The sequence below is a fragment of the Zingiber officinale genome, chromosome 2A (assembly GCF_018446385.1).
Source record: "Zingiber officinale cultivar Zhangliang chromosome 2A, Zo_v1.1, whole genome shotgun sequence".
Taxonomy (NCBI): Eukaryota; Viridiplantae; Streptophyta; class Magnoliopsida; order Zingiberales; family Zingiberaceae; genus Zingiber; species Zingiber officinale.
Genome location: NC_055988.1, coordinates 56543810 through 56560655, shown reverse-complemented (window position 1 = coordinate 56560655; position 16846 = coordinate 56543810). Strand labels below are relative to the sequence as shown.

The 16846-nt window shown below is 36.8% G+C and overlaps 1 protein-coding gene across 2 annotated transcripts in view; it reads left to right on the top strand.

Annotated features, from left to right (window-relative positions):
- Positions 1-16846, top strand: part of LOC122041129 (gibberellin 2-beta-dioxygenase 8-like) — a 133927-nt gene that overhangs the window by 22300 nt on the left and 94781 nt on the right. The window lies entirely within an intron of this gene.

The window sequence follows — 16846 nt, the reverse complement described above, 5'->3', positions numbered from 1 at the left end:
AGGAAGATTTCTAATCTAGGATAACTATAGGATCTTGAATTTGATTCGATCATTGACAAGGCATCCCAAGGTGATAGCACACCATGTATGGGGGCACTATCAAGGACACATCTCATATTTAGTATTGTGTGTGGAATTATTTCACCATGAGGATCTAGAAGAGGATCCTAAACATTTTGAGGAGGATTCAGAAGAGGATCTTGATGATTCTGGGGAGGATCTAGAAGAGGATTCAAATGTAGATCAAATAGAGAATCCTGAAGCTGATCTACTTAAGATTGCCCTAATCGAGTTCGAGATGAACGAGATAGTATTGCCCACTGCACTAGTATTTTTCTTAGTGGGGGTGGTGTTAGCTTTATCTATTTTATTAGAGTTCTATTATTTTTACTGACATTATATACGAATAGTATTAATCCCTTTAGTTTTTGAAATGTTATGTGATGTGTTAACAAACTATAAAATGAATGTGTATGATAACAATCTTAAAAAAATGATTAGTACATTTAAATGATGTGTTCATTTCTTGATTTATTTACTAAATGATTAGTTTATTTGATGGAATGTGTGTAATATAATTGATCAATATTGGTTAGAATGGATTGTACAAATGATGAGTGTCAACGCAGTTGCCACTTGATTTTGTAAATTAACTTAAATTAACATTGAGTCAATCATAAATTATATACATATGAAATATACAAAATTACTGAATAATGTATTTATTTATGTTAGGTCATGACTACTAAGAATATCATAGCTTAACTAAACAAGGGAGAGAAATTATATGGGATGATTATAAAATATGACATCTCAAGATACAATATGTTCTTTAAGAACAAGAAGTTCTAGAGGTCGTAAATCAATTTATGGAAAAATCTACTGATGGTTTTACAACACAGTATAGACGTGATCTTGATGTCTATAAGACATGGAAGAAAAATAACTTTACTGCTAAGGGAATATTGATTAGTTTAATGGTAGATGACCTAGTATTTGAATATGAGTCATTACTATTGGCTCATACTATCTGGGTACCCCTTAGAGAAAAGTATAGTGGAGTAAGTCTAAGCAAACTTCGTTAGCTAAAAATCAAGTTTGATAGCTACCAAAGGCACTCGAATGTTACCATGGCTTAGCATTTGAGGGAAATGACAAATATAATTCTGGACTTAAAAGCTGTCGGTCATGAGTTGAATGATAAATAACAAGTTTAAGCAGTTATCCATTCTATTCCTAATTCTTAGAAAATGATTAAACAAAATCTGACTCACAGTGAAAGTATCAAGACTTTCACTGATGTCTCACACCATGTTGAACTGGAGGCAGAGAAAATAGAATCCACAAAGTATTTCTGGATAAGTTTTTATAGATGAAGGTTTTGTTGGAGCATCTGGATCTAAGAATAAGAAAGATGTTTCTCAAAAGGAAAAGGGAAGGGAAAAGAAGCTAGTGCTACTGTTGGACAAGGCATAATCAAGAAGAAAGGAAAAAAGTATAGAAAGAAATCTAAAATCAAGATGACTTACTATAATTGCAACAAGAAGGGCCACTTTGCTCGGGAATGTACTGAGCCGAAAAAGGTAAATTCATATTTATCTTCTTTCCATGAGCATTATGTTGCTAGTTTAGTGTTATTTGCTGATCTTATCCTTTATGAATTATAGATTCAGGAGTAATGAACAATATAGCTCGTGATCGAGCTACATATGTGGAGTACCATTGGATACCAGCTAATAATAAATGGATATTTAGGGGAAACAATGCAAGGATTAAAGTAAAAGGACTTGACACTTGCAAACTCAATCTACATGATAGACGCACCTTGTCTCTACTGTTGGGTTCTTCGAGCCTCGAAAACCGCTTTTTCGCGTCGCGGAAACCCCGAAGGACCCAAAGCCGTAGATCCGTGCAAAGATTCGTATAAAAATTCGAAAAACTATTTCTTGTACGAGTTCAAAAACTGATCTACTACTTAGATCTATGAGGAAAAAGTGTTTACCCTTGATGCGATGCCCTTCGCGTTCCCGCTCGTCCAAATGATGCCGGATCTCAAGACCGTCAAGCGCCGGTCCTCTAGAAGTATCCACACGGACACACTAGATGGAGATGACCAAAAACCAAGGTGTGCTAGCACCTATGTGGTTCGGCCAAGGGAGGAGAGGGAGAGGGAGAGCTTGAGAGGGAGAAGGAGGAAGATGCACACAAGTGAATGAAAAATGAATTTTTCCACCCAAAAACCAAGTGGCCGGCCACATTTCAAAATTCACATTAATTGCATTAATTGCAATTAATATGAAATCATAAAATCACATTAATTGCATTAATTGCAATTAATATGAAACCATTAAGAGAGTGGCTTTGTTACTTCCATGAGGTGGCACCCATGATGATGTGGAACATCATTATTGGTCCACCTAATGCCAACTCACCAATGAGGTGGCAAAAGGTCAAGTCAAAATTGACCTTTGGTCTTCCTTCTCAAGTCAAGTCAAACTTGACTCAATCTCTACCATGGTGGATCTAATCCAACCATTTGATTCGAGCCAACTTAATATAATGAATCTAATTCATTAAATTAAATTGATTCAATGAGTCAAAATCTAAATTAGACTCATTTAACACATGAATCAACTTGAGTCAAACTCAAGTTAGCCCAATTAGGATTACTCTTAATCCAATTTGATTCATCAAATGAATCTAATCCTCTTGGTTCATCATATGAACCTAATCTCCACCTAATTGTCCTAAGTGTGTGACCCTATAGGTTCTTGTAACGTTGGCAATGCCCTAAACCCATTTAGGAGCATAAGTAATGAGCAGTATCTAGCAACACATCATTACTACCCAAGTTACAAGAATGTCGAGATCCGACATCACCTTGTGACTACCAATTGTGACTACTCACAAAATAATGACAAGTGTCCTTCTATCCTAGACATCTAGATTGATCAATATGAGGCATAGACCGTGTCATCCTCTAATCAATCTAAATCTTGAACTCCAAGTTAGACTCACTCGATCAAATGAGCTCAACATCTAATGTTGACTCATTTGGGCATGGCCATGCACTTAGTGGTCTCACTCTATCAAGAATACAGATGTCGCTCCCGTCATATGGGAGGGATAGATTCCATCTACATCACTCACATCCCTCTACATAATTCGTTACATACCCAGTAATCACCTTTATAGTCCACCCAGTTACGGGTGACGTTTGACGAAACTAAAGTACATAACTCCTTATGTAGGGATCCATGGTGACTTCAGGTCTAAGGACTAATAGTCATACTAATAGCCACATGAGAAAGTATATGACACTCATATAACGATCCATGATACTTTCTCATGGTGGGTCATTCAATATACATTCTCTAATGCACACCCATGTGTCAGCTTGATATCTCTATATCCATGACTTGTGAGATCAAGTCATCGAGCTGACCTACATGCTAGTCTTATTGTATTAACATTGTCCCTGAATGCTAATACTTGACTAGGAATGATTTAAAGTAGTGTTCCCTATATCATCTCACTATCGATTCAACTAATCGATTGATATAGGTATGAACCTTCTACTCAAGGACACTATTATACTTAGTCTATTTGGCACTAATATAAATAAGTATAATAACCAAACAAATGTCTTTATTAATATACAAGAATATGTTATACATGAGTCCATACAATCATCAAATGATTGGCTCTAGGGCTCTAACTAACAATCTCCCACTAGCACTAGTGTCAATCAGTATAGGCTCTAAGGCCTAAAGACCTAGTGTGACCATCATGCTTACTCTGTGCCAAAGCCTTGGTCAAGGGATCTGCGATGTTAGCCTCTGTAGGTACTCTGCAAATCTTCACATCTCCTCTATCGATAATCTCTCGAATGAGATGGAAGCGCCGTAGTATGTGCTTGGTCCGCTGGTGTGAGCGAGGTTCCTTCGCCTGTGCTATAGCTCCATTGTTGTCACAATAGAGCTCAACTAGGTCAGCGATGCTAGGAACCACCCCAAGTTCAGTGATGAACTTGCGGATCCAAACAACCTCCTTTGCTGCCTCTGATGCAGCAATATACTCGGCTTCTGTTGTAGAATCAGCTATTGTATCCTGCTTCAAACTCTTCCAGCTGACAGCACCACCATTAATGTAAAATACGAACCCTGACTGTGATCGGTAATCATCCTGATCAGTCTGAAAGCTGGCATCACTGTAACCCTTTACAGTTAGCTCATCATTGCCTCCATATATCAAGAAATATTCTTTAGTCCTTCGTAAGTACTTAAGAATATTCTTGACCGCTATCCAGTGACTTTCACCTGGATCTGACTGGTATCTGCTCGTCATGCTCAAAGCATACGAGACATCAGGTCGAGTACATAGCATGGCGTACATGATCGATCCTATGGCTGAGGCATAAGGGATCTGATCCATGCGGTCTCTCTCCTCTCTAGAAGAGGGACCTTGAGTCTTCGAAAGACTCACGCCATGTGACATCGGCAGAAATCCCTTCTTGGAATTCTGCATGGCAAACCGAAGGAGTACCTTGTCAATATATGTACTCTGACTTAGGCCAAGTAATCTCTTAGATCTATCTCTATAGATCTGTATCCCAAGAATACGAGATGCCTCACCTAAGTCCTTCATTGAGAAGCAACTCCCTAGCCATGTCTTGACAGACTGAAGCATAGGGATGTCCTTCCCAATGAGTAGTATGTCATCCACATACAGTATGAGGAAGACAACTATGTCCCCTACAACCTTCTTGTAGACACAAGGCTCATCTTCATTCTTGATGAAACCAAACTGTTTGATCGCATCATCGAATCGAAGATTCCAGCTCCGAGAAGCTTGCTTTAGTCCATAAATGGACCTATGCAGCTTGCATACTCTACTAGTATGCTGTGGATCTACAAAACCCTCAGGTTGTGTCATGTACACATCCTCGAGTAGGTTTCCATTCAGAAACACGGTTTTGACATCCATCTGCCATATCTCATAATCATGGTAGACTGCAATAGCAAGCATGATCCGAATGGACTTAAACATCGCCACTGGAGAAAAGGTTTCATCATAGTCAATACCATGAATCTGCTTGAAACCTTTAGCTACCAAGCGACCCTTATAGATAAGTCCATCCATGTCAGTCTTTCTCTTAAAGACCCACTTGCACCCAATGGGTTTTACCCCTTCAGGTGGATCAACCAAAGTCCATACTTGGTTAGTGTATATGGATTCTATCTCGGATCTCATGGCTTCTAGCCATTTCTCAGAATCTGGTCTCATCACAGCTTCTTGATAGGTGGTAGACTCATCCTCTATGAGCACAATGTCATCATGGTCAGACAAGAGAAATGAGTATCTCTCAGGCTGACGACGTACCCTATCAGACCTGCGAAGAGCTATGTCTACTTGAACTGGTTGTTGTTCCTCAACTCCTTGTGGAACAACATCATCCACAACACTTTGTGGTTCCAGTTCAATTTCCATCGAGGCATCAGTGCTATTGTTCGCATCTTGAACTTCTTCAAGATCGAACGTGCTCCCACTAGTCTTTCTAGAAAAAAAATCCCTTTCTAGAAAGACCCCAGTCTTTGCCACAACTACCTTGTGCTGACTGGGAATGTAGAAGTAATATCCCTTAGTTTCCTTGGGATATCCGATGAAATAGCACTTGTCGGATTTGGGTCCTAACTTGTCTGAGACTTGACGTCGAACGTAAGCCTCACAACCCCAAATCCTCATGAAAGACACCTGGGCATCTCTCCCAGTCCATATCCTATATGGTGTCTTTATCACGGCCTTTGATGGAACTCGGTTGAGTATGAAAGCTGCCGTGTCTAGAGCATATCCCCATAGATATGTCGGAAGATCTGTGTGACTCATCATAGATCGTACCATATCTAATAAGGTACGATTCCTCCTTTCGGATACACCATTCCACTGTGGTGTTCCAGGAGGAGTGAGTTGAGATAAAATCCCACACTCAGCTAAGTAGTCACGAAACTCATGGCTTAAGTATTCACCACCTCGATCTGATCGAAGTACCTTAATACTCTTGCCAAGCTGGTTCTGTACTTCATTCTTGAATTCTTTGAACTTTTCAAAGGATTCAGACTTATGTGTCATCAAGTACACATAACCGTATCTACTGAAATCATTAGTAAATGTGATGAAGTACCTATAACCGCCTCTAGCAGCAACATTGAATGGGCCACATACATCACTATGTATGAGTCCTAACAAATCAGTTGCTCTCTCGCTATGCCCACTAAAGGGCGTCTTGGTCATCTTGCCTCGTAGGCATGACTCGCATATCTCATATGATTCAAAATCAAATGAGTCCAGCAAACCATCTTTATGGAGCTGGGATAAGCGCTTGTCATTTATATGACCTAAGCGACAGTGCCAAAGGTAGGTTCGGTTCATGTCATTTGACTTGAACCTCTTGGTATTTATATTATAGATAGGGCTCTCAAGGTCTAGAATATAGAGTCCGTTTATTAGAGGTGCACTACAATAGAACATATCGTTTAAATAGACAGAACAACATTTGTTCTTTATTATAAACGAGAACCCTTTCTTGTCCAAACAAGAAACAGAAATTATGTTCTTAGTCAAGGCAGGCACATAACAACAATCATCTAATTCTAGTACAAGCCCAGAGGGAAGAGATAGATGATAAGTTCCTACAGCAATAGCAGCAACTCGTGCTCCATTGCCTACTCGTAGGTCTATTTCACCCTTCGTCAATGCCCTGCTATTTCTCAGCGTTTGTACATTAGTACAAATGTGCGAAGCACATCCGGTATCTAATACCCACGATGAAGAAATAGAGAGGTTGACTTCTATAACATGTATACCTGAAGTAGAAATCTTATTTCTCTTCTTCGTAAGATCTTCCAGGTATCCTGTGAAGTTCCTCTTCCAGTGCCCTGCTTGTCCTTGATATAGTTGACAAAGATGTGCAACCATATCGTAAGCACCCATTAACTCATGTTGCTTCTGAAGCTCAGAGTTCATGGTTGCGAGCATTAGACATGACACATCTAATGCGCCATCTTGATGCTTCTTGTAAGCATCTTTGTCAGCTCGCGGGGCATTGGCAGGAGGAGCCTCCGGAATGGGCTACTCCAGAACGTACAGTTTATGTTCCTGAGTGAGAACAATTCTCAGGTTCCTGTACCAGTCCAGGAAATTTGCTCCGTTGAGCTTGTCCTTCTTAAGGACAGATCGCAGGGAGAAAATGTTCGTATTCGATGTCATGGCAATTCTACAACAAAAATAAATGCAGAAATAAATATCATATTCTTTAAAAATCATTTAATTAGGCCTTTTAATTAAATGATGCTCCCACTGAATTCTATAATTCTTGTGGGACAAGATCCACATCATACTAACCCTTGAGTTAGCTTTGGCTAATACGCCCAAGGCTTAGTATGATCGGTAGGTAACGATTACCAATTACATCTCTATGCAACTCTTGTTTATAGAATCAATATCCGTATTTATATTAAAACTCGAGTTAGCTTTGGCTAATACGCCCGAGAGTTAATATAGATGTGATTTTGACCTATCTTTTCCAACCGTTGGAATAATGCCTATAGTTGACTCGATCCAACCGAGTAACTATGAAGACTCAATCTAATTGAGTTTTTATTCACCCATGCGTTGATAGACGGGACCAAGATTGTCCCTCCGTACCCTACCAAGATAATATGTATTGCTCTGCTTTGGCAGATTCAACAATACATGTGATCGAGGTAGTGATAGGTATCACGGCACGGTTAGGCATTTTAGAGTTGGTTCGATCTAGATCTAATCTAATCGAGAAGAATGCATCTTGTGCACGACTTAGATCTAATCTAATCGCAAGGGTGCATCATGTGCACGACTTAGATCTAATCTAATCGTTAAGGCACTAATTAATTAATTAATTATTAAACATGCATCAAATACATAATAATTAATTAATTAATCTATTTGTGATTTAGTCATGGCCCTACTACGATCTTCTCAAGCCAATGAGAAGATCGATTGGTCAACCTAGGGTCAACAGCTTCTCCAAGCGCCTCCCTTTGACCACCTTGTGCCTCGGAACTCCGTCTCGTGTGGACCCTCCACCGCTCCAATTTGTACATTACAATTTGAAACTCGAGTTACATTCGAGTCTAAATCTAATTTACAACAAGAATAAAAGACGAGGCACGACGCGCAGGTCGCGAATAATAAAATAAATACAACACGCGAAAACACATCACGGCACGCAGGCCGTATTATGAATTACAACACAACCAATCATATTGGGCTTTGGGCCATGACTATCACAAATTAATATATAATTCAAAATTATATATTTTTCATAATTTTCTATAATTTTAAAATTAATTTTTACAATTTTATGAATAAAATTTCCCAGCAGTCCCGTTTAGCGGTTTCGGGCGCAATCGCGGAACGGATCCCCTTGCGGGGCCCAGGGGCATCGCCCCTACCCGCGATCTAACCATCGCGAGGGTTCCTTTGCGATCCAACAGCGCCTAAACCCGCTGTCCCAAAACGATTTGGGTCGAGACATTGCCGTTTCGGAAAAATCTTCTCGGCGGGTTCGTTTTTAGCGATTTTGGGTGCGATCGCGGAGCAAATCCCCTTGCGGGGTTAGGGGCAGCGCCCCTACCCACGATCTAACCATCGTGAGTTGCTCCGTTGCGATCTAAAGGCACCCGAGTCCGCTGTCCCAAAAGATTTTGGGTCGAAACGAAGCCGTTTGGGAAAATTCTTCCCGATAGCCGAAGCCTACAAGTGCCGAGACACTTGTGCTTCGCCTATAAGGAAAAATTACCCATAAAAACATAAAAATTGAATTTTTACAGAAAATCACAGAAGCTTTTTGTTTTCCAAAAACCAAAAACTAACTCGTACAAGTCTTTGCACGTGGCTCTGATACCACTGTTGGGTTCTTCGAGCCGCGAAAACCGCTTTTTCGCGTCGCGGAAACCCCGAAGGACCCAAAGCCGTAGATCCGTGCAAAGATTCGTATAAAAATTCGAAAAACTATTTCTTGTACGAGTTCAAAAACTGATCTACTACTTAGATCTATGAGGAAAAAGTGTTTACCCTTGATGCGATGCCCTTCGCGTTCCCGCTCGTCCAAATGATGCCGGATCTCAAGACCGTCAAGCGCCGGTCCTCTAGAAGTATCCACACGGACACACTAGATGGAGATGACCAAAACCAAGGTGTGCTAGCACCTATGTGGTTCGGCCAAGGGAGGAGAGGGAGAGGGAGAGCTTGAGAGAGAGAAGGAGGAAGATGCACACAAGTGAATGAAAAATGAATTTTTTCACCCAAAAACCAAGTGGCCGACCACATTTCAAAATTCACATTAATTGCATTAATTGCAATTAATATGAAACCATAAAATCACATTAATTACATTAATTGCAATTAATATGAAACCATTAAGAGAGTGGCTTTGTTACTTCCATGAGGTGGCACCCATGATGATGTGGAACATCATTATTGGTCCACCTAATGCCAACTCACCAATGAGGTGGCAAAAAGGTCAAGTCAAAATTGACCTTTGGTCTTCCTTCTCAAGTCAAGTCAAACTTGACTCAATCTCTACCATGGTGGATCTAATCCAACCATTTGATTCGAGCCAACTTAATATAATGAATCTAATTCATTAAATTAAATTGATTCAATGAGTCAAAATCTAAATTAGACTCATTTAACACATGAATCAACTTGAGTCGAACTCAAGTTAGCCCAATTAGGATTACTCTTAATCCAATTTGATTCATCAAATGAATCTAATCCTCTTGGTTCATCATATGAACCTAATCTCCACCTAATTGTCCTAAGTGTGTGACCCTATAGGTTCATGTAACGTTGGCAATGCCCTAAACCCATTTAGGAGCATAAGTAATGAGCAGTATCTAGCAACACATCATTACTACCCAAGTTACAAGAATGTCGAGATCCGACATCACTTTGTGACTACCAATTGTGACTACTCACAAAATAATGACAAGTGTCCTTCTATCCTAGACATCTAGATTGATCAATATGAGGCATAGACCGTGTCATCCTCTAATCAATCTAAATCTTGAACTCCAAGTTAGACTCACTCGATCAAATGAGCTCAACATCTAATGTTGACTCATTTGGGCATGGCCATGCACTTAGTGGTCTCACTCTATCAAGAATACAGATGTCGCTCCCGTCATATGGGAGGGATAGATTCCATCTACATCACTCACATCCCTCTACATAATTCGTTACATACCCAGTAATCGCCTTTATAGTCCACCCAGTTACGGGTGACGTTTGACGAAACTAAAGTACATAACTCCTTATGTAGGGATCCATGGTGACTTCAGGTCTAAGGACTAATAGTCATACTAATAGCCACATGAGAAAGTATATGACACTCATATAACGATCCATGATACTTTCTCATGGCGGGTCATTCAATATACATTCTCTAATGCATACCCATATGTCAGCTTGATATCTCTATATCCATGACTTGTGAGATCAAGTCATCGAGCTGACCTACATGCTAGTCTTATTGTATTAACATTGTCCCTGAATGCTAATACTCGACTAGGAATGATTTAGAGTAGTGTTCCCTATATCATCTCACTATCGATTCAACTAATCGATTGATATAGGTATGAACCTTCTACTCAAGGACGCTATTATACTTAGTCTATTTGGCACTGATATAAATAAGTATAATAACCAAACAAATGCCTTTATTAATATACAAGAATATGATATACATGAGTCCATACAATCATCAAATGATTGGCTCTAGGGCTCTAACTAACATCTACATGATGCCTGTATGCTCCTGAGATATGACAAAATTTAGTTTCTATTACTAGTCTTTTTTATATTATTGTATAAAATTTTATAGTCGTAGTGTGGAACTAAGTATTAACTCTGTGTTAATAGGATATGGTTATGTATCAAATGATTTTATAGTTTTGATGTGGAACAAAATATTAATTATGACAATAATGGTTATTTTTAAAACATTGCTCTTACTAGAGATGATGATGTAAATGATAAAATTTGGCATACTAGATTAAGAAATATAAGGTAAGAACGAATGAATAGATTAGTTAAAGAGGGTCTACTTGGCACTCATGCTAAAGTTAATTTATCTATATGTGAGCATTGTCTTGCTTGAAAAGCAACTAGGAAACTATTTAGTAAGGCTATTAGGGCAGACTTACCATTACAATTAATTTATTTAAATATTTGTGGTCCAATGAATGTGAAGGCTAGATAAGGAAATTCTTATTTCATTACATTTATTCATGCATATTTGATTTCTATAACTCAAATTGTTGCTTTCTACAATCGTTAGTACGCAATTGAAATATAAAAGTAAAATACTAACTATGGAGGTGAATATTTCTCTAATTAGTTCAAGATAATATGTAATGAGAAAGAGATTATAACTATCTGTCCTTAGAACTCCACAGTAAAATGGAGTTGCTGAAAGAAGAAATCTAACTTTTTTAGATATGGTTAGGTCTATGATGGTTTAGCTAATTTGTCAATTTCTTATTGGGGAGATGCGTTATTAGTTGCAACCTATATACTTAATTGAGTGTCTTCTAAATTTGTTCCATCTACTCCATATGAATATTGAACAGGTAGAAAATCATATTTAAGTAATCTGAGACATTGGGGTCGACTACTTATATTCATGATAAGAATCACAAATATAGAAAATTATGATTCAGAGGTAAGAAGTGCATTTTGTAAGGTATTCTGATACTTCTAAGGGTTATGTTTTTATTGGTGAGTAACAAGATGAAATCATCTCTTAAATAGAGTCTATGGTGCTACTTTTCTCTAAATTGAGTTCATAACAAAATGTGAAGTTGATAAGATAATTTATTTATTTGCAATAGAGGAGGAGGATAATGTTCCTTTATCAACAAATTAGGTATTATGAGAGATGTCTAAATTTAGTCAACCTAGTAGAAGTGATTTACTTATGAATGATTTAATTTGTCAATAGTCTAACCTTCGATTTAGTTGTCAAATTATTCCTTAGAAAAGGTTTAACATTGAGAATGAGACATTAATGATTCTCCCAGTTAATGATGATGAACCTTGAACTATTGAGGAAGCATTGAGATGCTCAGTTAGAGAACAATAGAAAGATGCAATGGATGAGGAAGCGGAATATGTGAGAAAGAATCAAGTTTAGAATTTAGTCGATCTTCCTCTAGACCAAAGGACTATTAGGAATAAGTTGATTCTCAAAATCAAGAGGAAAGCAGGTGAATCAATTAATCAATACAAAGCTGGACTATTTGTAAAAGGATACATCCAAATGGAGGATATTGACATTGAAGAGACATTCTCCTCTATTGTAAAGTTTGTATCACTATGTGTTATCCTAGCTATGTACCACATTTTGACATGCAATTACATCAGATGGATGTAAACATAATTTTTCTTAATGGTAATCATGACGAGAAAAATCTATATAACACAACCAGAATATTATACTGTTGAAAGCAAAGAGAATAGATTATGTAGATTTAAAAAGTCTATATATGGGTTAAAGCAAGCGTCAAGATAATGGAACATAAGATTTAATGAAGTTATTTTGTCTTATGGTTTCAAAATAATCAATGAAAATCATTATGTTTACCTTTACCTAAGAAAGGGACAAAGAAAGTTTGTCTTCTTATCATTATATGTTGATTATATGCTAATAGTTGGAAGTGATATAAAATATGTTATAGAAGTCAAATCATAGTTGTCATCATAATTTGACATAATAGATATAGAAGAAGCTGAGTACATCTTAGGAGTACAGATCATTAGAGATCTATCAAAAAGGCTTTTAGATTTGTCTTAAAAGACTTATATCACTAAAATGCTACAACACTTCAACATGTGAGATTACAACTTTAAACAAACACTTGCAGCGAGAGGTATTGTTCTTAGTAAAAGTATATATCCCAAGACTTCTGACAAAATGAATGAAATAAAGAAAAAAATTCATATGCAAGTGTCATTAGTAGTTTAATGTACACTACATTGTGTACTCATCTTGATATAAAATATGTTGTTAGCTTAGTTAGTCGTTTTCAGTCAAACTCAAGATTAAGAAACTAGAAATTGGTGAAGAGGATATTTAGATATCTTGAAGGGACAACATATTATTGTTTCTATTTTTAAAGATCAAATATGAGTCTGAAAGGATACACAAATGTAGATTGGGCATGAGACCTTGATGAAAAAAAATCCATATCTAGCTATACCTTCTTGTTGAATGGTGGCACCATCTCATGGAATAGCAAAAATATGCTTACAAAGCGTTGCCAACAATGGAAGCAAAGTATGTAGCTTATGCAGTGGTTATGCAAGAAGCTGTCTGGTTGAGAATGTTCCAAATACATCTGAAGATTGTTGAGGATAGTAGGAGTCCTATTATAGTGTACTGTGATAGTCAAGCTGTTATAACTTTTTCTAAAAATCTCAAATATCACAACAAGGGCAAGCATATAGAAATTAAGATAATTTTTGTAAGAGATATTGTTGATAAGAAAAGGATAATTCTTGAGTATATCCCTACACATTCTATGCTTTCAAATCCTTTTACAAAGTCATTAACTAAAGAGTTATTTCAAGGATATGTGAAGTCTTTGGGACTTTGTAAAATGTAACACAATGTAAAATATCATAATTTATTCAGTATATATGTTGTTGTTACATTTTTGATAAAAGTCTCAGTGACCATGTTGGCAGGTTGAAATTGGTCCACTCACATAAACAATCATCTCTATTTTTTGAGTATAAATAAAGGTAAGACCATTACTTATAAAATAACTTATGTAGCTATGAATAGAGACATACTTATAAGTTGGAGTCGCCTTAATAATTCTATCAAGATGAGATCATTTATGTATCATCGAAGTAAATGAACCCACCATTTACTAAATCTGCCAAATATCATATTGAAATTCATAAGTTGAATTTAGGATTAGATATTAGGTATATCTAGATCAAAATCTATACAATGTTAAATTAAAAAAAAATGCATTCTTTTTGGTATAGAAAAAATATCATAGCATGTGATTTATACAATTGGTTGCAACTCGGAATACCATCCTAGTTCCCCTGTACAAAAATTTGTACAAGCATAGAATTATCCTAGCTACCCATGTGCTCTACTAAAGTTAAATTTGGATTGCAAATGATGCTTAACATTATTAATCTAAATTTCTCTTTAGAAGTTAAACTTGGATTAAGAACGAAACTTAACATTCTTACTCCAAGTTCAACCGATGAGATCTTCCCAAGTTAAACTATAATACAGAAGTTATCAAATATCTATTTCAAAGATCGGCTTCCAGGTTAAACATGGTGAGAAACTAGGCCTTCTTAGGTATGGGATCATCCACCACTTCCTAGACAAAGCCTCACAAAGAAATCAGATATTTAACTTCTTACAGTAAACCAAGTTTAACTATAGATACCTCAATAGAAGCACAATATCGAAACATGAAATCGAAACGGAAATAGATAACAAAAATGATAACTAAAATCGATAACCTCTTGTGTTTGGTTTTTCAAGATCTATACAAAGAACATGAACTAGTTATGATGCGGAAACAAATAACTAGTTACACCTTTCTTTGTAGCTAAAGACCTCTTGATCTTCTGTTGTATTCCTCTCATCCTCTTGGACGTTGTGTGGGCAACAATCTACCAAGATGGAATCCACTCGAACCACTTCTTCACCTCCAAGACTCTCGCGCCACCAAGGGATGCCAAAATAGGAAACATCTTCTCTTCTTCTTCCATGTTTCGGCCACCAATAGCTTCTCCTTTTTCTTTCAATTTTCGGACACCAAGAATAGATGGAAGCTGAACTTAGAAAGAAGAAAAGAAGAGAAGAAGAGATGGTGTCGTCAGCCTTAGGAATAAGAAAGGGAGAAAGGAAAAACCAGCCACCAAGGATTAGAAGATGAGGAGATGCCCTAGATTGTGTGTTCCGCCGTCATAAGAGAATAGAACAAGGAGAAGGGGCCGGCCACACAATGCTAAGATGAGAAGCTTGAAATTAATTCTCATGAGGAATCCTCTACCTCTCTTTTATAATTCTTGCTCAAGGCAAAAAAGGAAAATTTTAAACATAATTAAAACTTCCTTATTTGTGGCCTCCTATTAAAAAAAAGAAATTTTAACAACAATTAAAATCTCTCTTTTCTAAATTTCCTATTGTACATGGCAATAAAGGAAAGTTTTAAAATTAATCTCTCTCTTTTAAAATATGTAGACGACTACAAAAAAGGAAAGTTAATTAAAACTACTCCTTTTTAAATCATGGCTACAAAAGGAGAAAGTTTTATCAAAAATTAAAATCTCTCTTTTAAACATTATAGATAACTATAAATAAGGAAAGATTTTATCAAAATTAAATTCTCTCTTTAATCTTTTGTAGATAACTATAAAAGAAAAGATTTAAAAACTCTCTTTTAAATCCATGAAGATGGCTATAAAAGGAAAGTTTTTAACAAAATTAAAATATTTCTTTTAACCATTATAGATAACTACAAAAAAAGAAATATTTTAACAAAATAAAATCTCTCTTTTAACAATTGTAGATTACTACAAATAAGGAAAGATTTAACAAAATTTTGTTTACAAAAAATTCCATTTCCTTTCTTAGTGGTCGGCCCCTAGCTTGGGCACCAAGCTTGGCTGGCCACCTCTTGGCTTCCAAGCTCATGCTTGGTCGACCCCTTGCACTAAGCAAGGATGTGTCTGTCCCATTACTTGGATAAAAAGTGGACTTTGTGGATACTAGGATTTATAGAGGTTACAACAGGGACCGAGAGGAGAAATTGGTTTTGGTCTCCCGATGAGCTTGAGCTTCTTGTGTTCGCCCCGAACACTCAACTCAAGTTCATCAATAATAACTCATACCACTAATGAGTTATTATTGACCTACCGCACCAATCCCAAATTACATTATGGGCTCCTTTTTATTATGAGTGCATTAATCTCTCCGTGTTTAAGATATTGAATGTCCACTAATTAAATGAGTTACTGACAACTCACTTAATTAATATCTAGCTCCAAGAGTAGTACCACTCAACTTTATTGTCATGTCGGACTAAGTCCACCTGCAGGATTTACATGAAATCCTTATGAGCTTCTCAAGGGGACATCATCAACCTAGATTATTAGGACACAGTTTCATTCTATAATCAACAACACACCATATAAATAATATCATTTCCCAACTTATTGGTCCTATTGATTTAACGAGCTAAATCACACCCTTTGATAAATTAAAGAAATAAATATTAAGTATACATGCTTGTTATTATATCATGATTAAGAGTACACACTTCCATAATAACAGAGATTTTGTTCTTTTATGTAGTCAGTATAAAAGAAACTACCTCAAATGGTCCTGCTCAATATACTCATAGTGTACTAGTGTAATTTTATAGTCAAGATAAACTAATACCAAATTACACTACACCCACTCTAAGGAAATGGTTTGTCCCATTCAATCTTGGTTGTGTGAGCTACTATTTATAATTTTTAAGGAAATGATAACATGATCTTCTGTGTGTCTCCTCACACCATGTTATCTTTAATATAAATTAAATGGACAACTATACTGATTCTTATAAATGTTTATACAAAAGCTAGGCTTTTAATATACAACCTAATAATCTCCCACTTATACTAAAAGACTATGCTGCCATACATCTGATTCTCATCCCCTCAACATGCCCATCAAAAGCTCTTGCCTTAAGGGCCTTAGTGAAAAAATCTAGGTTATTTG